The 19116-nt window shown below is 46.6% G+C and overlaps 1 non-coding gene across 1 annotated transcript; it reads right to left on the bottom strand.

Moving 5' to 3' along the window:
• Positions 1–2591: 2591 nt before the first annotated feature.
• Positions 2592–2698, bottom strand: LOC125607740. The gene has a single exon (XR_007338810.1). It is a non-coding gene; the product is annotated as a small nucleolar RNA R71 (small nucleolar RNA).
• Positions 2699–19116: the final 16418 nt, after the last annotated feature.

The raw sequence follows: 19116 nt of genomic DNA, 5'->3' as shown, positions 1-19116 counted from the left end.
GAAAGTGGGATAGAAAATCCCTGTCAAAGCCGGTGAGGTGAATCAGCAAACCGCCTCGGTTAACGATTGCTCGTCGGGCAGTCGATATGTGGAGATCATGAGTTTGACCCGTGAAGGGAATGGGTGGTTGGACTTGGTATCTGAAGGGGACGTGTTCCCTGTTTATGTTATATATCAAATTCTCGTTTGTTTAGGCCATGTGTGGCAGTTTATTTTTATCTTTGGCCGAGTATGGCCATGTTCCTATGTTATCGGGACTGACCGTGTGTGGCTTTGAATCCTTGCCGCTGGGCGGCTTTTTCGTTTTAATGAATTATGATATTATGTTTAAAGAGTTCATGCTTTCTTGTAGATGTAGAGGGAAGAATATGAGTTGTCATCGGATACCTAACTTTTTCGATAGATCGTCGTATTTGTTGTTCGTTTTAGACGAAGAAATTTGAATTTTTTTTTAATTTTTGCCAAGATTAGTGAACGTGGAATATACGAAGAGACAACTTTTGGTATCTTGTATCATCAAATACCATGCCTTAAGATGTTAAAGACCAGTGTGCTGGGTTTAGAGTAACATCTAGGTTTACGGTCGGTTTAGGGTGTGCGATGACTACTTCAGCTTACGTATCTTGTATGCGATCTTAACCTGACTCATACCGATTTAATGTCCGGGATTGGTTCTCGGCTTATTCGACTTGTCTGGTAAGAATCGAGCATCTATCCGAAGAGATTTTCTAAGTCTCTCATAAATGGTGTTTTTAACACCTTTGTATATATGTTTTCAAAAGGTTTTCAGTCAGTTATCGAGTATGTCTAGTCCATTCTCAGTCCTTTCAGGTCCGGAGTAGGTAGCTGATCAAGAGAAGGGCGCATGAAGAAATAAGTGTAATTTGGAATTTTTCAGTCCCGATCGAGTGGAGCACCCCGACTGCTTGTTCTCACCGCAGAAATTTTTAAGGAAACTACAAGTCATTACATGATTTTCCCTAACTATCCCATATTTTTCTCCCAGCCACCTGTGGCTTTGATATATCATATTTTTCTCTTTCTTTTTACATTCTATGTTGTTTTTGAGACAAGGAACCAGACTTAAGCTTTTAGAGATTTGTGATTTGATACTTTGTAAAGGGATAGACTCCATCTCTCTCACCATAGAGAAGAACCCCCCTGAACGCTTATTCAATTTTATCTATAAATGTTTTATTCAGCCTCAGTCGTCTCTTTGTTTCCTTGCTTTATGGCTGAGTAGTCAGCTTGCTTAGTCTAGGGTGTTAGATCTGTGACCTAAACATAAATACATTAATCATTCAATTATCTTCATTCATAACTGTTCTGATTGCTTGCATTAAACTGGCCAGTTATTGTTAGATCCTAGGTTTAACCTATTCATTAATCGTGTAAGAGGTTGCTAGATCTGTTATGATTTGAGCCTTGTATCCCTAACCAGCAAAATTAGATGTTAGGGTGTTTCGTGAACAGATCGGAGTTGATCTTAACGTTTGTCATCGCGTCTCAGTTCAAACGAGAGTTTAGGTACTGAGATCGATTGACAAAAGGTGAAGCACCACGACAGTGGGCTGATCTATCTTAAGTGATCCGAGTTCTAGACTAGAGCTAAATTGAACTTGAATAATTGTTTGGCTCACACTTGTTTAACACCCGATCAACCCACTCTAGGCTAGCATTCTCTTTAATCTGAAAACCTTAATCCAATCTGTTTACTTCTTTATTTCGCTTCTTTAAACTCAAAACCCCCATATAGTTTTAGCTTGATATTGATCCTATAGAAATAAAGTGTAATTTTTGGTCTCTATGGATTCGATCCTAAAATGCTACATCGACATACCATTCGATTGTGGTAGTGTGCACATTAGGTTAATTGGTGTGCCTATACAAGTAATATAATTTTTGGCACCGTTTCCCGAGACCATCTTTTTACCTTTATTTTTGGTTATTTATTTAGTCTAAGACCTTTAACTTCTCTATTCTTTTTGTTGTAACTCATGTTCCAGGTGCATGACCAGTAGACATACTCGGAGAAACGCAGAAGGAGAATTTTTACACTTACCAACCAGAAGCTAGCAAGGTTAGAAAGAACAAACCGACACCATTATGGGTGATCACGCCAATCAGGATGATCTCACTGCTGCAATGCACTCATGAAACATCAGATATTTCAGATGCAGCAGACCATCCAAGCTCAGGAGGAAGCTGCTCTACTCGCTGCTCAGCAGAGCAGCATGAACAGCCGGAGCAAGCTGCTCGGATCGGGCAGAGAAACCTTCCACGTAACATCTCTACTACGCGCTCTGCCATATTTCCTCCACCCTGCCTCAGACAAGACTTCGAAATGAAGCCTGCTTTGATTGGCCTAGTGCAGAGAAAGGTGTTCTCTGGTCTCTCTACTGAAATTCCAATGCAGCATATTGAGAGCTTTGGAAAATTCTGCAGTTTCACTCGCGCGAATGGTGTCCCACTAGACTACATCAAGTGCATGCTATTCCAATTCTCTCTTGATGGAAAAGCTGCACGGTGGTTGAACTCCCTCCCTACCGGCTCTCTTCCTCAGCCATTTCTACTATAAGACGAGAACAACTGCATTGAGAAACAAGATCACCTCATTCAGACAGCTCACTGATGAGTCTTTCTTGGATGCATGGGAGCTCTTCAATGACTACCGCAGAGAATTCCCTCACCATGGATTTGATGATTATTACCTCTTGTGTTAGGGGATTTTTGTGTACAGGTGATTCGTGCTCAGACTACAAAATGATAGGAAGAAGGAGACTGGTCGTCGTGGTACTTTCTTCTGCTTCGGTCGTGGATAAGCCAGGAGATCTTGCTCTGAGGGTAGTGCCATACGGGTATGGGCTGGTATATGTCGTCAGTGTCTTAGTAGCAGTAAGAAAGATCGGTTGTTGGGCAGGAACCGCCTCTCTATAGTGAAGATCGTAGGGTCTTCTGGGTCTGCAATTGATGGTGCCGACTCCAGGGTCGGTCCCTTCTTGCCTCCTGATCTGTAGTTGAGGGTTCCGGTTACCAAGGTTGGTCCTTGAGGAACCGAGAAAGATGTTTGGGATTTATAGCTGCATCCTTCAATGGGGATTGCCTACGTACCCTTCAGTGAGGGATCAAGCCGTTCGTAGTTCATGTATGTGGAGGAACAGAGCCTAGATGGGTGCATAGCATAATGGGCACATGGCCTAAGGAGCACGTAGCTCTAATGTAGAAACGTAGCCTGGATGGGCACATGGTGTTGTAGATGATAGGAGTTATCTGTTCTATGGGGCACATGGCCGGAACAGATGGTGGAGTAGTCGATATGCTGCAGGGAGCATGGAGCTTCGATATGCTGCAGGGAGCATGGAGCTTCGATATGCTTTGATGAGCATGGAGTCTCCCTGTCGGTGTGCTGGAGATCGTGGCCTGGGCCAGTATGTAGAGTTGTAGACGTACTGCAGAGAGCATAGGACGTCATCTTCGTGGTAGTAATCGCCGGGATCAGACTCTCCTAGGCTTGTCCGAGAAGAAGGTCTTCTAGGTGTAGAATCTTGCCTTGGCGGCTGTAGAATTGGTGAGCTCTGGTTATGGACGTCACGGACCCCCCTCTTTAGGTTTAGAAACCTATCTTTATAGAAGAGGTCGTGCCTCCCTTCTTAGGATTTGGAAATATTCATTATATCCTTAAATAATAGAATATTTCCATTTTCTTAAGGGAGGTCGTATGCATTGGAATACTTCCTCTTTCTCTTAGATTTAGGAAGAATCCTTCTTGCCCAAGCTGGTTACCTGATAAATGGAAGATTTCCATTTATCTTAAGGCAGGAGAAATCACTTGGCCTGAAAGACGGAGGAAGGTCCCAGACTCGGGGACAGGGACTCGGGACCTAGAGGCAGGGACCCGGACCTGGGGGCAGGGACCCGGAAGACGGAAGCTGGAGTAATCTTTTAATGGAATATTTTTCCCCAACAGTTTGCCCCTTATTTTCTCGCTTCATGTTTGAAGGCAGGAAATAACATGACTTTCTTCATAGGACTTTATAAGTTGCGCCGTAGTATCACGCTGCTTTGTCGATCGTTCTCGGATATACTTGCGCTCGGTTTGAAAGGATTTGCAGCCTGGTTGGAGATGTATGATCTTCGATTCGGATGACCTGGAAGTGGAGAATCAGGACGGACCACAATGTAGGACCTAGAAAATGCTCTAAGGGTGGACATCACCGTCGTGCGAGATCAGGTCGGGCCTGCAGGACTTTCTTCTTCTCCTTTGTAAGGATGAGACATTGCCCTTCCGGTGGGGATTTTCCGGAATTGGCAGAAAGTTTGAAGAAGAAGCCAGGAACACCTGCATAAAGGGTGATGCTTCTGCTCATACCCTGGTGCTTATGTTTCTCCTGTGGTTTTACTCGGCCTTAGTTCAGGCCTGACTTCAGTTTGCGTTTCTTGAGGCTCTCTGGCTCCAAGAATCGTGTGGAGGAGTGTATGGGTCAGGACCCAGGAATTTTAAGAGGGAGAATCTTGGCGAGGCTAAGGATCAGGAGGACGAAGAGGTTAAATATGACCAGAAGGCCGAAACTGAGGATTCTCATGCTTGATTCTACTGGCTTGCTTGTGCCTCTCGAGCTTGTAAAGGCTGTAATAGACTTTCAGGAGGGTCTCCGTGTCGGTTTCCTTGCTGGGTTTAGCATACTTGATGCTCCTTTGGTGTTGATGTTGTAGCTGTAGCTTCTTGCCTCGTCTCTGGATCGTACCTTGACTTTAGCAGAAGGGACATTCAGCATGTTCGCCTTGGTGTCTGGAGATAACCTAGTTGATTCTTGGTACCGGAGTAGATCTCCTGGACATGTTGTTTGCGCGAGCAGTAGTTTCCATGCTAAATAAAGAAGGTGGAAACATTGGTTGAACTTTGCCATTGATCCTTGGCCACTCTCAGCTATGTAGCCACCATCAATGCTGGGATGACCTTGCGTCGTGCTTTCATGTAACCCAGTTGATCCTAGGCATGCTCTCCCAAAATCTGAAGGTTTAGAGATACATCTTTCTAAAACTCATAGGTTCGAAGATGTGATCGGAGGTTGTATAGACTTTCATCCAGGATCCCGTTGCTTGTATGGACCTTTGTCCAGAAACCCTTAGCTTATAAGGATTTTTGTCCGGGAACCTGATGGTTGTGTGGACCATCAAGGGGACCTTCCCGTATATCTTTTCGACTCGAAGTCATCTTTGTCGGGTAGACTCTCGTTGATTGCTAGGTAAGCTTTTTGGAGCAGTGTCTTCCTTTGCGTCGTCCAGCTATCCTTTGGGAAGTCTTAAAGACGGAACAAGATGTGTTCGACTCCTGAACCTGGATTATAGGGATGCTTCACATTCCACCTTCTATAGATAGGTTACTCGTGAATTTTTCCAAAGAGATAGCATGTCTCTCTTAGGGACCCGGAGATTTAATGGCAGGATCCTGGGATCGAACGAAACCTTGGTACTGCTTCCGAATCCGGAGATGTTGTTGGGGCCCGAAGGTCATTTCTGGAGCCTGGAGGTTGCCCTAGGCCCGGAGATCGCCTTTAGAACCTGGAGTTTGAGTGAGGACCCAGAGGTCGATGGGGGAACCCGGAGGTTCCTTTAGACCCTGAGGTTGTATTTAGGACCCTGAGGTCGTTTTGGAACCCGGAGGTCGATTGGGAACCTGGAGGTTCCTCTAGACCTGAGATCGTTTAGGGACCCGGAGGTCGATTGGGAACCCGAAGGTTCTTCTAGACTCTGAGGTCGTTTTAGGACCCGAAGGTCGATTGGGAACCCGGAGGTTCTTCTAGACCCTGAGGTCGTATTTAGAACCCTGAGGTCGTTTTAGGACCCGGAGATCGATTGGGAACTCGGAGGTTCCTCTAGACCCTGAGGTCGTATTTTGGACCCTGAGGTCGTTTTGGGACCCAGAGGTCGATTAGGAACCCGGAAGTTCCTCTAGACCCTGAGGTCGTATTTGGGACCCTGAAGTCGTTTTGAACCCGGATGTTGCTTCTTGACTCATAGGTCGTTTGGCAACCCGGAGGTTCCTTCAGACCTTGAGGTCGTTGTTGGGCCCGAGGGTTGTAAAGAACCTGGAGGTTTACCTTTTCCATGTCCTGAACAAATTTGTTCAGGACCCGGGGACTGCATGGTGACTTGAAAGTTCTTAATAACCGAGGGGTATTTGATTTGTATTTTAAGGGAACATATTCTGCCATCCTAGGTGAGGCCACTACCGGTACCTGTTGGGATTTCACATTCTACCGCTCGGAAGCTGGTCACTATCGAGTTCCCGTACTGCATGCTGCTTTCTGCAGAAAGCCACTATCAGACTTAGGGGTGCTGGTTATGGATTCAGAAACCCACGTGCCAGGCTTACGCTGCTTTCCACGTCTGGAGAAGCAGTAATTTATGTATTTCTCCCTGCACGTGACAGTACTTATGCAATATGCAAACTCCCTGAATTAACCCGGAGGTGTCACAGTACTCTTTCTTATGGGGCCCCGATATGGCTCTAGGCCTATACCGGGGTTATAGGTAGTTTTGACAAGCATACTCAGGTTGATCAGACCTATTCCTGCCTTAAGTCTTATACCCATTGTTATTGTCGCTCCATGTACAAACTCTGAGTTTGAATACAGTACAATTCGTTTGCGGAAGAGTTTTGAAAGTTTTTACCTTTCATTTTTACCTGGTGTTAAGGATAGGAGCAGAGGTCGGAGCCGGAGCTCCGTAGTCGGAGTCAGAGTCAGAACTTCTTCATGCGGGTGTATGGAGACCAGTGTCCTGCCCGGAAACAAGAGTAGTATTTTCTAAAATTATTTACTCCCAATAGTTTGCCCCTTATCTTTCGATTTTATGGGTGAAGTCGGGAGAACTTCCAGGTTCTGGACCTATTCGAAGGTGATCTTGTAGGATTTAGGACCTTGATCTTTGCATTTTAGTGGACGACAAGATTTGCTTTACGGTCTTGTAACTCATGTAGGTTTCTCCCAGTGATGTAGGGTCCGACGGAGATGGACTTGCTGATGCTTCAGTGAGTTTGACATTCGTCAGCTGGATACAGGGTCCTTAGACCTGTAACAGGACCTTGGAGGAATGGAGATCTTTGTTGAGGCGTGGAGGCTACTTCTCTTGGAGGACCAGTAGATTATCCTTGGGAGCCTGGAGGCTCCTTGGAACTAGTGCTCTGGCACATGAGGATCTGTAGATATGCTCTTTTTGTCAATGTCATTTAGTAACTTCTTCTGGCTGCTCTCTGCTCCCTCTTGGGTGAGCCACTCTCAGTGTTTCTTGGATGTCACTAAATTACCTGTCACTTTGTCTTGAATCCTCCCTTTAGTGGGCAAGCCAACAAGATTTGTTGACGCATGTTTGCCCCTTGGGTTGAGTGTTAACTCGTTTGCCCTCTCTTTTCTCTCAGTTATGTCTTTCTTAGAAGTTCAGGAAGGTACGTGCCTTGGACCTACTTCCTTGTAGACTGGCGTATTCTTGACTCCTTCACTGGGAACTTCCGTTTCTTACAAATTGTCGAGGGGTGCAACCTTAGAGACTTGGAGATGCATGGATCCTGAATTTCCCCGAGAGTTTGTAGCGGGGTAAAAGGCCTTAATTTCCTTAAGAGGTATATCAGGGTTTGTTGTCGGTAAAAGCGGTAGGAAGGTGGTCGGAGCTTGCTTTTTGGTGGAGCCATTGGATTTCACCTCCATGTAAGGCAGGTAGCCGGAGACCCGGGACCTGGATCCGGGACATGGGATCCGGGACCTGGAAGCTGGAACCCGCAACCCAGAGATGAATAGTAGCTGGAACGTGTGTCCTCTGGCTTGTTTTACTCTCCTTTGCTCTAATTGGACCCAAGAACCAGAAGGCCAGTATGTCTTGATGTAGAGTTCGCGTTTTTCTTTGGCTCCTTTGCAGGATGCAAAGAAGCAGTGTTCCCGGCGCTTGGGCAGGGATTCTTTCGCGGAACAACTCCAATGGAAGTTGACAAGCACTAAAAGGCGTTTTATCCACCCAGCTGTTAGGCTTACCTAGGATTCCATTACCACTTAGATTCTAAAGCCTAAAGAGATAGGTGGTTCTCCGCTTACCTCTTAGTGGTTGCCTGGTACGCCTGCAGTGTTCCTAGGAACTCTTCTTTTGACTCCCCGGCTTATGTAACTTATCAAAGCTGTGAGCCCGGCCGAAAGATGTTGCGTGTGGGAACCGAAATTTGCACTATCGATTTCCGTTTAAATAAGGAAACTAGGAAAACCCTAATTTCCTAGAGGTTCCGGATATCTGCTAATACCACACGCCAAGCAATCAGAACACGAGAATAACAACGATAAAGTATAAGAAATCGAAAAGAGAGCAAAATAGATTTTATTCCGAATTCGCGTCTGAGCGTTATGACAAGGTAAGAGCCTGGGCTTTGAGAGCTGTCGGCGAGATTCCTAGTTCTAAAACCTTAAGACTACAAAACCTGGTTAAGTCGCAGCTCGAATATCAAAAACGGAAAGTTGCCTAAAATTGCTCTAAGTGCTAAGTTTGCTCTGAAAGTCCTCCCCCATGCCTCTCGCCTAGGACTCCTTATATATTCGCTCCTAGGTCGGTTTACGCTTTTACTCTTCTGCCATTAAGCCGTCATAGCATAAAATGGAGATATTCCATTTTTTCCGATCTTCGTAATTATCTTCAAAATTTCGTATTTATCCGCGGAAACTTGACATTTATCTTTCCTTTGGCACCAAGCGTAAACCGTCCTACGGTTTACGGGCTTTTGGTTAAGAAATCATAAGTTGGGCCTCGAGTCGTATCTTAGGTCCCTTTGGGCCGTCTTCCGACTCGAAACGTTTATTACGATTTCTTTCGATAAAGAACGAACTTTCCGCAGTTTTTACCGCAAAGTTTGATTGATGACTTAGAATGGCGGACAACATGAACTGAGTTCGCTACGGTCTTCAGGAGATAGCATTGAAGGATAGATGAGATTGCATGGGCTGGTGTCGAATCGACGTTTCGGAAGAGCTTGGTCGCTACGGACGCTCAGTCGCTACGTAGCGACTGAGCTTGACTCGAGCTCGGTCGCTATGTAGCGACCGGATACATGTGCGGTAGTTGTGCAATGACCGAGCTTGGTTTGTCCGTGTTCCGATTGTCATACTCGAACCTATCCGTAATTGGTTTGGGTATGTTTCTGATGGCTTATGTTTGATCTAAATGGAATTCGAATGAAACTTCATCTCGAAAAAATATGTTGCGGAGGGACATACTTGTGTATTGCGGAGATTTGGACGTCAACTTTGTCGTAACCGTTTTCGACCCCAACAGTTATCCCCCCAGCCCGTTAGAATCGTGGGTTTCCAGCGAGATTCTAACACGCGGTATTGGGAGTTTGGACGAGATTGGTGTATTTGGACGAAGTTTATGTCCGAAAATCTGTAAGTAAATAGTAATTCCTCATGCCTATAAGAAGGGAGGTAACTTCTTCACAATTTTTTCACTTGCTTGTTCTCGTAAAGATTTTCCTTAAGAAAAAAATTCTTTCTTTCTCTCTATCCTTGGCTTCTAGTTTCCAAAAAGAGAAATACATAATGTCAAGTAAGAAAAGGATTTCAAATAAAGGATCTTCGTCCGCAAGCGTTCATGAAGAGCTCCTTGTTCCAAAGATAGAGTTCGTGCCTCATTCGGTAGACCCAGCCAAGAATGAGGCATGGTGGGTTGCGCATTACGGTTCGATCACTCCTCCCAAAGAGAAGTCGTTCCCGGTTCTGACCCATCGTGCAGTCGAGGAAGGGGCTCCAAGCAGGAGTACCGACGAGTTCCTCGAGATCATGCGGTCGTTCTACCATATTCCGGACACGGTGGAATTTCGGGTTCCTCGTCGAGGGGAACGCGCTAGTAGCCCCCTGGAGGGTTACTTTACTTGTTACGAAGCGTTCGTAGTGCATTGTCGCTTGTGGTTCCCGATTCCCGAAATTCTCGTCCGCGTGTTGGACCATTTCGAGGTGCCGATAAGCCAACTGAATCCCCTTGCCATTCAGCACCTCATTGGAATCCTGATTCTGAGCTACGAGCATGGTCTCACCCTTACCGTCGATCACTTTGAAGCGCTTTTGAGGCTACAGATCATCAAGGATACGGACAAGTATAGGCTGGTCCCTCGGAGCTTTATGTCGGTGGTCAAAAGGTTTAGCTCCAACTTCAACTCGGGGAAGAATTGTTTCTTCTTCGTTCATATAGACGCTGCGTCTGTCGAAGAGAGTTGTATCCCACTGTTCCGGAGGTTGCCGAGTGATCGTCCCTTCATCAACCCGCTTGCTCCGTTCCCCGAGGATATCATTGAAGTGAGGGATCTTCTCAGGAACGGTCCGTTTTTATGGACTTCTTTTACGCCAAAGCGAGTTCGGAAGGCGTTGAGGTTTGTGCGTCCCGGTCCTGTTTCGGGGGTGGAAACGGGGAGCGACTCCGAGCCCAATGATCAGAGTCCCGACGCTGCCCCCACTGTTGCGACGGGGTGGAACTCTTCGAAGGGGAAGGATATCGATCTTGGTGACATAGAGTTTTCGATGGACGATTCTATGCTTCCAGGATGGGATCCAGACCTTGCTTACGGAAATGGAGGCGGTACTAGCGAGGTTCTTATTCCGGACTTCGATGATTTATTTGCTGGTCTAACCTCGGGCTTTGATGCTCCTCCGCCTACGAATGAATCGGGGAGGCCGAAAGTCGTCGCTGAAGGGTCTCGCATCATCAACGGGGTTAGTTTTATTTTTATTTTTTTTTTTGAAAATTTTGGCGATTGCCTATGTGTTTCTTTTTCCGCTTATAACGTGTTAATGGGTTTCGCAGGGCCTTAACTTGCTTGGCTCGGCCATTGAGACGAGCCATAGGGAGCCATGGTCTATCGTTTTAAAGCGGAGAAAGCGGAAAGAGATCTCGCTCGCATGCAAGGCGAGATGTTGGAGCGAGATGTGCAACTTGCTCGTGATCATGCGAGGGCTGTCCGCAAGGCGGAACAAAAGGGCAATAGGGAGATCGTCGAGGTGATGAAGACTCATGCCTCTCAATTCCAGGTAGAGTATGGGAACCTCAAGGATGCCGTTACCTTGGTGGGTGATTTCCGTGAGTGTCGTGGTTCAGTCAGAAGTCTTTGGAAAACGCGAGCCGACGACTACGTTTTCGAGAAGGAAATGAGTTTGATGAAGGGCGGCATGAACGAACATGCTCACGCTGAGGCGCTCATTCCCTCGATCGATGGGAGGATCCAGGGAATCTGGGATCCCATCCTGGTTTCTCCTGATACTGAAGAAGTCGCGACCGGGTTTCCCGATGATGGCGAGGAAGTAGATCGTCCTGCGGATGCGTTTGGAGCTTCGTTGTCCGGGGACTTTTACTTCGGACCTAGAGAGGTGGAGTGATCATTGAGAGGGAGGTGGTTGTTTATCTGTTCTACGTTTGTGGCCGAATGTGGCCTTTATTTCGAGAGATTGTATGGGCCTGTTTTGGCCATTTTATCGTTTTCCGGGACTGGCCATTGGTGGCTTTGAATCCCTACCGCTTTACGCGGTTTTTATATATATGATGGATGTTTTATTTCGAATTTTCCTGAGTAGGTTCGAAGTAAATATGAGTTGTCGTCTCATATTTAATTCCAATGAGACGTTCAATCTGTCGGTTCGTTCGTGACTTTTCGTAGAAAATTTCTTATTCTTACGATTTTCGGGAACGTTGAGATGTGAACGGAGAGACATGATTTAGGATCTCGTATCATTTAGATATCATGTCTTGAGATGTCTGAGACCAATGCGATGGGTTTAGGGCAAGACCTGGGTTTACTTTCGGTATAAGGTTTGTGCGGTGACTAGTAGTGCTGGGTTTGCGGGTCAACCCGCCCCGACCCGCCCCGCCCCGCTGCGGGTTGAATCATTTTTTTGATTCAAAAAATCGACCCGCATAACTCACAAACAAAAAAATTTCTACCCGCACCCGCCCCGCAAAAACCCGCGGGTAACCCGCGGGTAATATTAATTATATTAAAAATAATTATTTTAATTAAAAATAATTATTATATAGTTAAAAAAATATTATTTTTAAAAAATTATATTAAAATAATATATTAATAATTAAAATTATATAAATATTTACGAGATTTAATATATTTTTTATAAAAAAAACATTTTAAAAAAAAAAATCTTTTTTTCTTAAATTTGCGGGTTAACGAGTACCCGCGACTCAAATTCGACTGACCCGCACCCGCCCCGCTTAAAATAATCTTGACCCGCACCCGCACCCGCCATTGCAAATTTTCAAATTCTTCGACCCGCACCCGCCCCGCAGCGGGTCAAATGGGGCGGGGCCCGCGGGCATTAATTAAAATTCCCAGCTCTAGTGACTAGCCGGCTATCGATTTAAAGTCCACGATAGGTTCTCGGCTTATACGACTTGTATGGTATGAATCGAGCATCTTCTCAGAGATAATTTTTAAGCCAACTGGAAGTGCTAAACCAAAATTTTGGATTTTTTGTTGTAGCGCGCTTTCGTCCTTGCGTTGGATGTTTGAAGTTAAAAAGAGTGATCGAGTTACGTTTGTTTAAGACGGCGGGCGTGTTCGTCGTGGCCTAACGACGAACGGGTGTAAGGTTTTGGTGGTCGCGTTCGGACAATTTGTTCGTATCATCTCGAATTTTAACTTTGCGACGTCTCGCAGTTGTTTCGAGGACTATACATGTATCTTAAGTGTTGAAGGATGATTGTTTTGCGATTTTGGGCCGGATGAGGCCGCTGACAAGAGTCTTACTGTTTCTAGGCGTGTCCTGAAATTTTTTTGCGTTAACTGAAGTGTAAGCGTTTTTGATAAAAAGGAGCAATGTAAATTGTAGTAAAAGTTTTTGGAATTTCTAAAAAATCGGTTACAATAATGCATCTTTTCCTATGTGGGAGTATACGAGTATACGCACCCAGTCCCCTTTTTTTAGAGAGGGGGATAGCTGAACTCATCTTTCGACGAGCCGCCTACGTACCCCTTTCGAGGATCAAGCCATCTCGTAGTTCTGTTTCATGCCGCGAGCGTTTTTTTACGTGGCGGTTGTCGCCGTGCTGACCGCCGTGATCGTGACGATCGTGGCTGGTTCAATGCTCTTTTCTGGATGTTCCGTTTGAGTTGTATTGTCGGCTTCGAACTCGTGTTGAGTTTCGACGTCCGAGGCGTTTGCGTCGGAAAACGATGTTAACTCGTCTTTCCTTGGGGCATTTTTGGCCGAAGATTGATCTATCTTCGTGTGTTTGCTATTTGTCGTTGCAGAAGTCGCGATTTGCCTTAACTTGTGCTCTGCGAGGAAGCATAGCCGCGACTATTTTTGACATCCCCAGATAGCCGCGACTCCGCTTGAGTTTGGGAATTTGACACCCAGCTGGTATGTTGACGGAACTGCTTGCATGGCGTTGAGCCATGAGGTTCCCATGATCACGTTGTAGATAGCGGGATGATCGACTACCGCGAACTTGATGATTTTCGTGATCTCCTTGGCCATGACTGGCAGCTGGATTGATCCAAGAGTCATCGACACTTTGCCCGAAAAACCTGTGAGTGGTTTTGGCGCCGGAGTTACTTCCCCGAGTCCGATGCTCATTCGATTGAGAGTGTCGCGGAAGATTACATTGACCGTGCTTCTCGTGTCAATGAGTACTCTCCCGACTTCCAGATCTCGTATCTATGACGAGCGGGTCGCAGTGAGGTTGATCGATGCCGCCAGCTTCCTCCTTTGTAAAGGTGATTGAGCAATTTTGGCCATCTCGGGGAGGAGACCATGTAGGCCAGTTTGCACTTGACTCTGCCTTCCGCTGGTAAGCCTTGATGGCCGAGACGGTATCGTTGCAGTATTGGGATCCTCCGATGATCATGTTGACTCTGTGACGATTGTTATCATTTCCCTTGTCGTCCGGCCTTCTGCCGCGTTTATCCCCGAATTGGTTTTGTTGAGGGGATTTTTCCGCGGGCAGATTTCTGTCCGTCGTTGGAGGACGATCGAAATCAAGGATGAGATCTTTCACGCTGGTCACTTCCGAGAGCTCTCCAGCGAGTAGCTTTGCGGCCAGCCTTGCTCCCAAGACTTTGCAGTTGGTCGTAGAGTGTCCTTGGGACTGGTGGAACTCCCAGAAGGTGTTTTCGTCATATCCTTGATTGCGGGTCCACTTATTACCCGTGGTTCGGCCTTGGTCCGAACTGATCTCGTAATTGTGCGCTCCTTGGAGATCTTCCCCCTCGTGATGGACATACTTGTCGTTACGAGAGCTCTTCTATTTCGCTTTCGGATCTACGTCTTTCGAGGATGATCTTGCCGACTTATTTTTTTGCGATAAAACTTTCGTTTCTTCCTCGATTATGATGTAGTACGTTGCCTTGTGGAGGGCGTCCTGGATCGTCCGCGGTTTGTCGAGGGTTATCCATTTTCTGAATTTCGACTTGCACCAGAGCGTCTTTCTGAGCGCGTCGATGGCCACTTTGTTGCTTATCCCACTGACCCTGGACATCACCAGCTTGAATCGGCTGATGAACTCGCGGAGGGGTTCGTCTTCCCTCTGGGACAGACTCCAGAGATCGCCATCGGAAGTTTCTCTATCTTTGAACATAGAGTATTGTTTGAAAAATTCTGATGCGAGCTGTCGGAAACTCCCGATAGAGTTTCGCTTAAGGCGTGCGAACCATTCGAGGGCTGCTCCTTCCAGGTTCTCGACGAATAGACGGAAGTAGCCGGTGTCTTTTTCGCCGTCCTTCAGCCTCGCTCTTCCATCGTGATGTGGAAAGCCTGAAGGTGCACCTTTGGATCGGTCGTACCATCATACTTTGGCACTTTGATCCTCCCCGGATCGAATACCCTCATATATGATATGCGAGTGGTGAAGGGGATCTTCCGAGCCCCTTCTAGCAGCCTGTCGATCTCGGGGGCAGCACTGGTAGCGTGATAGATTTGGGATTTTACGTCTCTTACTTCTGCCGCAGTCTTGGTGATATAGTCGCGAAGATCACGAATATCCGATGTCTCCTCAGCAGATTTCCGAGCTTGTCGGCGTTTCCTGCGAGCGAGCTCGGTTTGCTTTTCAGCCAGCTCCTCTTGCTCGTTCCAATAGAGGATTTCCTCCTCTTCCGTCATTGGTTTGTCGAAGGGGGAGCTTTCCCGAGCGGATCGGCTTCTGGTCCTTCTCGGATGTCTGTCAACATCCTCATCGGTATCGTTGGAGACATCGCTAGGATCCAGGTCGACGTGCTCGACTTCATTATCTTCCGAAACCTTCGCGGGAGGCGGAGGACTCTCAGGGTTCCCTTTTTTGATGGGAGATCTTTCGCTGGGGTTTTGACCTGAAGGTCGTTCCCGCGCGGTTCCAGGCCTATCGAGTGGGGTGGTGAAGTCGAGTCTTTTCCCGTGGACTTTAGTGGTTCCGTGGGGACGGATTGCTCTGGTCCTTGCCGGTAAGGTTTCAACCTGTTTGGTCAAGGTACTCACGAGCCTGTCCTGTTCTTCCGACCTCTTTTCGTAGGTGGCAAACATATTTTTAAACTCCTCGAGCGCCGCAGCGTTGGCTGGTGCGTTGGCCGCGGATACGTACGCTGCTGGAGTGTGGAGATTGGTGCCGCTGCCTCCGTTAAGAGGAGTCTGCATGTTATCCGCGTCGTAAGTTGATCCGTACCCCCCCTCCTTCTAGCGCCAAACTGTGGGAACCGAAATTTGCACTGTTGATTTCCGTTTAAATAAGGAAACTAGGAAAACCCTAATTTCCCAGAGGTCCCGGATATCTCCTAATACCACACGCCAAGCAATCAGAACACGAGAATAACAACGATAAAGTATAAGAAATAGAAAAGAGAGCAAAATAGATCTTATTCCGAATTCGCGTCTGAGCGTTACAACAAGGTAAGAGCCTGGGCTTCAAGAGCTGTCGGCGAGATTCCTAGTTCTAAAACCTTAAAACTACAAAACCTAGTTGAGTCGCAGCTCGAATATCAAAAACGGAAAGTTGCCTAAAATTGCTCTAAGTGCTAAGTTTGCTCTGAAAAGTCCTCCCCCATGCCTCTCGCCTAGGGCTCCTTATATACTCGCTCCTAGGTCGGTTTACGCTTTTACTCTTCTGCCTTAATCCGTCATAGCATAAAATGGAGATATTCTATTTTTTCCGATCTTCGTAATTATCTTCAAAATTTTGTATTTATCCGCGGAAACTTGATATTTATCTTTCCTTGTGCAACAAGCGTAAACCGTCCTACGATTTACGGGCTTTTGGTTAATAAATCGTAAGTTGGGCCTCGAGTCGTTTCTTAGGTCTCTTTGGGCCGTCTTCCGACTCGAAACGTTTATTACGATTTCTTTCGAAAACGAACGAACTTTTCGCGGTTTTTACCGTAAAGTTTGATTGATGACTTAGAATGGCGGACAACATGAACTGAGTTCGCTACGGTCTTCGGGAGATAGCATCGAAGGATAGACGAGAATGCATGGGCTGGTGTCGAATCGACGTTTCGGAAGAGCTCGGTCACTACGTAGCGACCAGATACATGTACGGTAGTTGCGCAATGACTGAGCTTGGTTTGTCCGTGTTCCGATTGTCATACTCGAACCTATCCGTAATTGGTTTGGGTATGTTTCTGATGGCTTATGTTTGATCTAAATGGAATTCGAATGAAACTTCACCTCGAAAAAATATGTTGAGGAGGGACATACTTGTGTATTGCGGAGATTTGGACGTCAACTTTGTCGTAACCGTTTTCGACCCCAACATTGTGCCCTACTTGAAGACGTCTTGTCTTTCTCCTATGGGGCGGAGTTATGAGTCTGGACACTTTGGTGGAGTCTAGAGCTTGCTATCCACTAATCCTGATGTTGGTGATGACTGCCCCTGGTTGGGAATATTGAATCCAACGGTTGTAGAGGCATGCTTTGCAGTTGAGACCCGAGACCAGCAGTGGCCAAAGAATGTAGAGGCTGGCTTTAAGGTTGAGACTTGGAGCCGACAGATCCAAAGACTGCGGGGATCTGATCTGAGGATAGGACCCGGAACCAGCATGAACCAGGGACTGCAGAAAGTCTGATATGAGGATAGGACCCGCAACCAGCATGAACCAGTAGGAACCAGTTGGTAATCCCTGTGTTGGATCTGGTTATTTCTGTTTGGCGTTGTGTTATCCTCCCTTGAAGAGGTGTTTCCAGCTGAGGTTTAGATCTGGTGAGAATACGTCGTTTCTTGCCCCTAGATGGCTGGGGTTGAAATATTCTGAAGGAATGGATATAATGTCTCTTCCGCCTATCACCATCATCACGTAGTATATGACTGCTCCTCCTTCTAGCGCCAAACTGTTAGGGGATTTTTGTGTACAAGTGATTCGTGCTTAGACTACGGAATGATAGGAAGAAGGAGACTGATCGTCGTGGTACTTTTTCCTTCTTCGGTCGTAGATAAGCCAAGAGATCTTGCTCTGAGGGTAGTGACATACGGGTATGGGCTGGTATATGTCGTCAGTGTCTTAGTAGCTGTAAGAAAGATCGGTTGTTGGGCAGGAACTGCCTGTCGGTAGTGAAGATCGTAGGGTCTTCTGGGTCTGCAATTGATGGTGCCGAGTCCAGGGTTGGTCCCTTCGTGCCTCCTGATCTGCAGTTGAGGGTTCCGGTTACCAAGGTTGGTCCTTGAGGAACCGAGGAAGATGTTTGGGATTTATAGCTGCATCCTTCAATGGGGATTGCCTACGTATCCTGCAGTGAGGGATCAAGCCGTTCGTAGTTCATGTATGTGGAGGCACAGAGCCTAGATGGGCACATAGCATAATGGGCACATGGCCTAAGGATCACGTAGCTCTAATGTAGGCACATAGCCTGGATGGGCACATGGCCTTGTAGATGATAGGTGTCATCTGTTCTATGGGGCACATGGCCGGAACAGATGGTGGAGTAGTCGATATTCTTCAGAGAGCATGGAGCTTCGATATGCTTTGATGGGCATGGAGTGTCCCTGTCGGTGTGCTGGGGATCGTGGCCTGGGCCAGTATGTAGAGTTGTAGATTTACTGCAGAGAGCATAGGACGTCATCTTCGTGGTAGTAATCGTCGGGATCAGCCTCTCCTTGGCTTGTCCGAGAAGAAGGTCTTCTAGGTGTAGAATCTTGCCTTGGCGGCTGTAGAATTGGTGAGCTCTGGTTATGGACGTCACGGACCCCCCTCTTTAAGTTTAGAAACCTATCTTTATAGAAGAGGTCGTGCCTCCCTTCTTAGGATTTTGAAATTTTAATTATATCCTTAGATAATAGAATATTTCCATTTTCTTAAGGGAGGTCGTATGTATTGGAATACTTCCTCTTTCTCTTAAATTTAGGAAGAATCCTTCTTGCCCAAGCAGGTTACCTGATAAATGGAAGATTTCAATTTATCTTAAGGCAGGGGAAATCACTTGGCCTGGAAGACAGAGGAAGTTCCCAGACTCGGGGACAGGGACCCGGGACCCAGAGGCAATAACTCGGACCCGGACCTGGGGGCAGGGACGCGAAAGACTGAAGCTGGAGTAATCTCTTCATGGAATATTTTCCCCCAACATATTGGGCATTTTCTATGATGGAGTGGACTGGAAATACCAAGGTGCTCTAAACTCTTCGAGCAATGGAGACTTCATGACTCAGACTACTGATGGAGCGTTTAAGCTGATTAAAAACATGGCTGCTAGCTCAGCTAATAAGAAAGAGGAGAGTGATTGCTCCAAGAAAAGGAACAGTTCCGACACCCAGAAGATAGATGAGCTGACTGCTATCTTCAGCATGGAGCAAGCTACGGCCGGGCTGATTCAGAACCAGAACCAGCGACAACCGCAGAGCAATCGGCAAGCTGTTCCGGGTACTGGGAACAGTCAAAAAGATGAGCTGAAGGGTTTGGGTATGATGATGCAACAACTGTTGCAGGGTCAGCAGGTTCTGGCAAGGCGTTGAATCAGGTAACCACGGAAATCGACCCCATGATGGGAAACATGTTCACTGAGCTGAATGCCAAGTATGACACTGTTGCGAGCCACATAAGAAAGATCGATGTTCAGCTTGCTCAACCAGCTGAGAGTGTCAAGAGGCAACAAGGGACGTTCCCTGCAAAAACTGATAAAAATCTTAGGA

This window comes from Brassica napus, chromosome A3 (genome assembly GCF_020379485.1).
Source record: "Brassica napus cultivar Da-Ae chromosome A3, Da-Ae, whole genome shotgun sequence".
Lineage (NCBI taxonomy): Eukaryota > Viridiplantae > Streptophyta > Magnoliopsida > Brassicales > Brassicaceae > Brassica > Brassica napus.
The sequence above is the reverse complement of the archived record's forward strand: the minus strand, read 5'-3'. Positions and strand labels throughout refer to the sequence as shown.